Genomic DNA, 7,308 nt, shown 5'->3' with positions numbered 1-7,308 from the left:
CGGCATTACTAGAGAAACTTCCCCCCCCCCCCTAGTTAATTACCGAATTGTAAGTAAGTGCCTTTCTATATCTACTCCTGTCTTTACTTATTTATTGCTCTATCCGCCACTTTCTGACTTTCAAATGTAAGAGTCCCCTAATCGAGGATTATTATCAGAGCACACACTTCACAAGTTCGCAATTTGACGCGAAATTTTCGTTTGCATTCCTTAATTCCTCACAGCACGCGGAGGAGTCACTAATTTATACCTTCATCGACAAATTCTGTACTTTGTGATATCTGCCATATATTTGAGTTGTTCACAATATTCGTTGTGCTAAATAAAAAATTCTATGTGCCCCATGAAACAAACACCTGTCCAACTAGGTCAATTAATATCAGGTAGGTACTAACAAAACCGTCAAAACAGAAAATTATGATTAGAGCAGCCTCCAGCACGACGAAAATCTCGGTGTTGACGTAAATTTCATTAATTTGAGAAATTCAACAGTCTTAACCGCCTCGAAAATTCGAAATAATTAATTAACAAATTTTTTGTTAACACCTGATGTAATTCTGGGTACAAAATAGAAAAATGTTACTTGAAAACTCTTATCTGGGTCGTAATATGGGCTCAATTAATCACAAAACTAACCATTTACAGATGAACACATTTTTTGAACGTCAATAAATCAAATCAGTTGAAAGAATGGCACTCAGGGCCAGATCAAACACACCACGCAACCAGCGATCGATAAAACAATTAATTCTAAAAATCTAATTTACCTTAAATATAAAAGTGCCAATAATACAAAATCTCCGGTAGTAAAAAAAGAATTACAATCATCATCTAACATGCCTGCTGACGAAATTTTTTCTTCCAAAATATTATATACAGAATCACCGAAAACACAGTAAACCAAGCTCGGAGATGGCGCCCCACATTTACACGGCATGGTAGGTACACATACACTCCTCATCTTTCTATAAGCGTTCTTTTACGCTTTGGTTCATTTTGGTCCAAACGTACGTGATCATTGAAAATGCAAAAAATTCACTTCTTGAGACATGCATCATCTAGTTAACGCGTTTTCGCATTCTCCGAACGCAATCACCGCATAAGTAGCACATGGCATTCTATCAAAATGCACGTGGTCCTTAGAAAGGCATGAAAAATCATTATCTTGGACATTATTCTAAACCTCTCAATAATTTTAAAACGAAATCCGAGCATAAATAACGTTTTCGGCATCCTTGGGTACACATGATCTTCAGAAACGCATCAAATTTACTTCTTGGGGTATCGACTGAATGTGTTTAGACGTATTCCTAACGAAGTCGGGGACATATTACGATTCTAACATCTCCTGGTTATTCTTATGGGTAAATAATTGTTTTGCTATTTCGAAATTTACGTACCACAGCCATGGGCGAAGTCCTTAGCTTGTAAATTGAAGAAGTGGGAAATATGTCTACTTCTACTCCTTTCATCCATTCTATAAGAAACTACCATGAACCGTATATGAGGTCGTAAAGGGGAGGGTTTATCTGCTGGCACCATAAGCATTCGTTTGACATATGACCTATTATTGTATAACAAAAAGGGCTCGAGATTTTTGACGTCGGTTGATTCGGTCTTCGTAACCTCCTTGTAACTTACCATAGAATTGAGCGCCATCTAGTTTCTCTAAATAGCTTTCAAACTCACAAACTGGGAAGATACAAAGGAAGTAACAATATAATTCTAGAAGGAAATACTGACAATATTGTTCTGTTCAACTTTCATAGCAAAACAAAATTAGAACCACATGGTTTTCACCCTGCTTGTTTACGTGCCGAACTCAGGGGCCATTGCCGTAAAATGATCCACGGAAAGGTAATGGGAAAGCAAAGAAAGCACCCAGACCTGCGCGGAAAATCCACCGACAGATGGTTCCAGTTACAATTTAGGTATGCAAGCGAATCTCAACCAATTAAAACAGTGACCGTAAAACAAAAGTAACCAATAACTTCTGTTACAAAAAGGTTAATGTGAAATACTTATGCTATCAAATTATGATCTGATAAAATGTGTTCTACTGTTCGATGTCGTTTAGTATAAAAACAGTCACGTCCGTCCTCGCAGGTAGCCGCCCACTGCAAAACTGGTCGTCTCGGAGGTGTAAATTATACTTACTACTGTTCCCCGCCAAACCGTAGAACCGTAGAAACACAAAAAGGTGCATAAAGGAAAAACATTTTCTTCCTTGTTATTTAGTCGCTTGTCATAAACGACAGGAACGTAAGAAGCTACAAATGTTATTCTCAATTATCTTCGTATTATAATCCCCTGATAGAAATGTTTCTTTCAAAGCGCCTCCTTCGTACCGTCTATCAGTATCTCGATCCAAGGTTGACCATAGGCTCGGTTTCGACGGTTGCGTGGCCTCATCCCGCCCAAATGCCCTGCTCCTGGATGGACTAGCGCTTGTCACAAACAATTTTCCTGTGTAACAACCAAGTTATTGTTAACCGCCCTCTGGACTATGCTCCTGATAAGATAATTATGCTCTTGCGCACAACTTTTATTGGGTTTATTATCTGATACAAATATTACTTGTAAACATTCTTGTCAAACATCTAGCATATTACCTTCTGATACTTTAAAAAAATATTCTATTACAGAAACTTGAGAAGGAGAATGGTGAAAAACTAGGTATATTCTCAAACATTTTCTAACGTATTTATATTTTCCTAATACAAATTTTTATTTTGAAGATATATTATTATCTCCAGATAGAAAGTAGTCTGCCATTAATTATTGTATCAGTATGACAGGAAAGCAGAATGCTGAAATCATTTTTTAACCAAAAATTATTCACAGGAACTGATTCTAACGGAGTATGATCTCCTGCCACAGCCTTTTCTTTTAAAATTCTGGGCCATAGAAGCACAAAACGCTGCATTAAACAAATATTTTGATTTTCTATTTGTTCTAAAAGTCATCAGGGTCACAGAAACGCAACAAAGTGTAAAAGAAAAAAACTATTGCCAAACTTCTCCATCATAATGATATCTCAACACATTTTTCAAAAAATCAGGTCGTGCTATATACACATTTTTAAAAATGGTGGTATCTCAGAATTGAAACAAGACCTGAAAAAGAAAAAAATTAAATTAACAGTTCAAAAAAATAAAATAAATTCACATGATAATAAGGGGATTGCCGTGGATTGAAAAACTAGTATCCCAAACACCAAAGTGTTGGAAGGTACTCGCAAAGAGAAAGTGTTAGAGATCGACTAAACGCAAATGTACTCTGTCTATTTGTTCGTACACTTCTGAAATGTTTATAGAATGCTCTTGTAATAAAAATAATAGAATAATTTTGATTTTTCGAAATTTTCGGATTTTTTAATTTTGTAGGTTTACGTCGGCCTTGGTAATCATTTTAAACGACTGGGTGGATAAGAAACGTCCTTCAACTTCGGTTTTCAAAAAAAATTGGTCTCATTTTTCTTGACGAAAAATCAATTGCGTACCACACAAGTAGTGCTGGTGCCTTATTAATTTATTTTCGAGATCAATGTTACTTTTTGGCAATGATCTCCTTACATTTTTAAACAGTGGCGCCATTTCGCGTACGTCCAGGTCAGAAGATCCTACCTTATAATATTAATCGATTAGGTTAACGTGTTAAAGGCGCAAGACCTCTTGAAAATTTGCCTTCGATAACAATCTTGACGCGAATTTACTTGAATAAATTGCCTACATATTTTGTTTCGCGAAAAGACGTAGGTGTAAACTTGGGCCAATTCTCACATTTGTTAGTGTAGAGCCGAGCGTAATGAAGTTTACCAAATGGAAGAAGTCGCCGATGCATCTTTGTTCGTCTCGTTTCGGTACGTAATCAATCAAATTCACGCTCACATTACAACGACGTAATTTTCGGGTGGTAACCTACTTCTGGCATTTTACCAGCCAGAGCGTATGGTTATTTGTAAAACGGCGACCTTTATTTTTCAATTAATTGATACGTATTGGCAATAAAACACTTGCTATTTAAATTATAGTTTTAAAAGTATTACCGATAATTAATCACCTAAAGTTGCTTATACAGGCAATCATCCTTGAATATGGTCTGAATAGAATGATTGAACTGGGTTATTACAGTCTACGAGTTATTTATGATGCTCGTAATATTGCATACTTCTACGTAACGGTTGTTTGTACATAAAGTGCTATTTACTACCCACCCTTTTTCCATTACCACATTGTGTTTCATCGAAAACACTCGGCCTAGTCGAATTGGCAAAATTTCTGCCGCGGAAATACAACGGTTACGCGACCTTAACAAAGCCCGCAAATAAATCTCTTGCGAGTCTTAACAATAGCCACACTAACATGGATAAGTTGATAAAACCAGGAAGAGCCTCAAGTGGAGCAGGAGAATTGCAAGTTGTAAACAGAATCGTGTATATCCAGCTGTGTGCGAGCTGCGATTGTAATTCCGGTACAAGTTATTCAGGAAACGCGCACCTACCTACTTCAAATGGACGTAGGAAAATTGGGCTTATTTTAAAATACTTCAACATTAGATAGGAATTTGGTAACGCGGACCCGCTCCAGGTAAAACCCTGACCCTGACGGGCAATTTTACAAGTGAACGCCCACAGAGGACCGCGGCTGCAACCTGATCTCTGCCTTCACAAAAAAACAAATTGGGCTTAACAATTACATTTCGAACTCGAACGCACTGTCATATTGCGTGTCAATATGCCAATTACCTACATATAAAAATAATATCCAAAAAAGTGTGTCCGGTGGGAGATCATGATCACAATATGTTTTAAATTGGCGATTATTGTGTTTACGACCAAATCTGTAATTGCAATATTTTAAATTACATAATTACAAAGTAACCAAAGTATGGCGGCCAAAATACTTGGAAAATGTATGCAATTAACGAAGTACCTAATCTATTTATTTACACGCAATGTGCAACAGGAAAAAGTTCATGCATTCTTTACAAGGTGAAATAGATCATAACGAGCTGTTAGTCGACTAGTAAATTATACGATCACCGATTGACATTATTATTTTTTCGCGCGTTTAAAAAATAAGTCGCAGGTCATCGATTATTATTTGTTACACAAGGTAGTATAATTGGGCCACTTTCGTTAACGCATTCTCACATTTTGAAGTTAAGATGTGAAATTACCCTAATCCTCACATACCAGGAAACCAAAGTTGTCTTTTTCGTGCTTGTATCCATGCCTATGTGCATTTTCTTATCACTATAATTGTGAAAAATTCTTATTTTCCCTCAGTTTTCCATTCGCGTAACTATGATCAGGCAGCTCGGGACAAAAAAGGAAAAGATTACATCCCCACTGCTTATAGTCAATTGGAATTGAGTCGTTTATTTCCTTTATGGTCAATTGGAATATCGCTTCCTAAATTGATACGTCTGTAAGGCCGAGACTTGCTAGTCAATAGACAATAGTCGGATGTAATCACTTACCAAACAATTCATAACCAAAAGGATTATGTAACTGGGGTAATAATTTGAGTGTCGCGTCAAAAAAAAGGCTTTAGACTACGACTGCCTAACTGCCTTGCAGTGCAGTGCATTTTAGTATTCGCCCAGGTACTAAATTTTAAAGGCGCAGTGAATTCTACGGACACGACAGCGCCAAAGATGATCTTCACCAGACCAGGCCGGAAATCGAACCCTGGTCTCCCCTAGTTTCCAAGTCAGTAGACGACACCGTTAATTTTCCACCATAAGGTGGCTCATTGGCAAAAAAATCTGAACGGAATTTGGAAGCTCGATTTTTCAACATGGAAGTAACAAATCCAGAATTAGTTTGAAGACCCCAAAAAATAGGTCATATTCCGTTATATGAACTTACCTTTTTTTTTGCTTTGCTTTGTATAAGTCAATATAAAGCGCCAAATTTAAATATCCCATTAAAATCGATACGTTACCTGAATTATACCTTGAAATCAATGCATACTGTTAAATGCAGGTCGTCTGCTTTATATATGATGCAAAAGTTACAAATTAAACAATATAAACAATTCCATGTAAGATTTGAATCCTCACCTATCTTAAATCAATACACAATTTGAACGAATATTATAATGATAAATAAAATTATTATTGACCCCAAAGTTTTACACGTACCGATATAAACAATTGCTCAGAGAAACGCGGACCAATTAAATTTATTCAGTTTATTTAATATAAGTATAGAATACAAGGCGTATTTATGACGTCATAGGAAAATGCAGATAAACGACCCTGGTTTTCAACACAATCGCCGAAAGGTATAACAACGACAAAAGCAGGATTATGACAACGAAATGCTTCTTTACTAATATTATATCGTCACGTTAACGAAAGCTTTGCAGGCAATGGCAGCACTCCGCGTTTATGAAATGGAACGTAAGTAGGTCAACGTAAATACTTCTTCTAAAATGGTAGATTGGCGCTGAAAATTGTTTCTATTCATTGATCAGTTGTCAATGGATACCGAAAAGCACTCTTGGAACAGTGTTTAGCACTTTTTCACTGTAACGTTGCGTGCAAATTTTTTATACACGGTAATGCAATAGTTATTTACATAAAAGTCAGGAAAATGACACGTTACTGGTAAGGAAATATTGAAGTGCGAGGTCCCTTTGGGGCCGAGTACTTTAATTTCCGAGTCAGGTCAGGTCATTTTACTGACGAATTTTGTATTAAATTTTACCCGAAGTCGTATTTATATATCATTTCAATTTTCGTATAGAACTTTTGATTAATGTCAATCTGTCAGTGATGACAGGAGTCATTATAGACATTTAGAAATGTCACAAATGCGGCCGGTAAAGTGACGTTGCGGCCGATAAAGTGACAGGTGCGGCCAGTAAAGTGACAAGCGGCGAGAAACGTAGTCTGCTCTGCCTCGGTCATGGAATCTAAAATTTCCTGACAGAAAATGGGCATGAAAATGAAGGTTTCAGGACGATTTTGGGTAAAAATATATATTATTCAGGTATCATCTGAATATCTCATAAACGAATCTTAGTGAAATTTCCCCAATAAATAGCCTACCTCCATTATGTGACACGTCATTGGAAAGGTTTTTTAAAATGATGTATCACACATAGGATGTTACCATTTAACATTTTTAAGGGGTGGTTTATGGAGTGCAGAGAATGAAAGAACCGAGATTCGTCCTTAATTACAACGGTTTTGAATATTTCTTGATTTTTAAAAGACTATTCTTTAAGTCCCTTAGTAGTTACAAACTTCAAAGGTCTTTAAGAAACTTGAAGAGCTTTTATAAATCAGCTAATG

Source organism: Photinus pyralis, unplaced genomic scaffold (assembly GCF_008802855.1).
Source record: "Photinus pyralis isolate 1611_PpyrPB1 unplaced genomic scaffold, Ppyr1.3 Ppyr1.4_LG4, whole genome shotgun sequence".
Classification (NCBI taxonomy): domain Eukaryota; kingdom Metazoa; phylum Arthropoda; class Insecta; order Coleoptera; family Lampyridae; genus Photinus; species Photinus pyralis.
Note: the sequence above shows the minus strand (reverse complement) of the source record.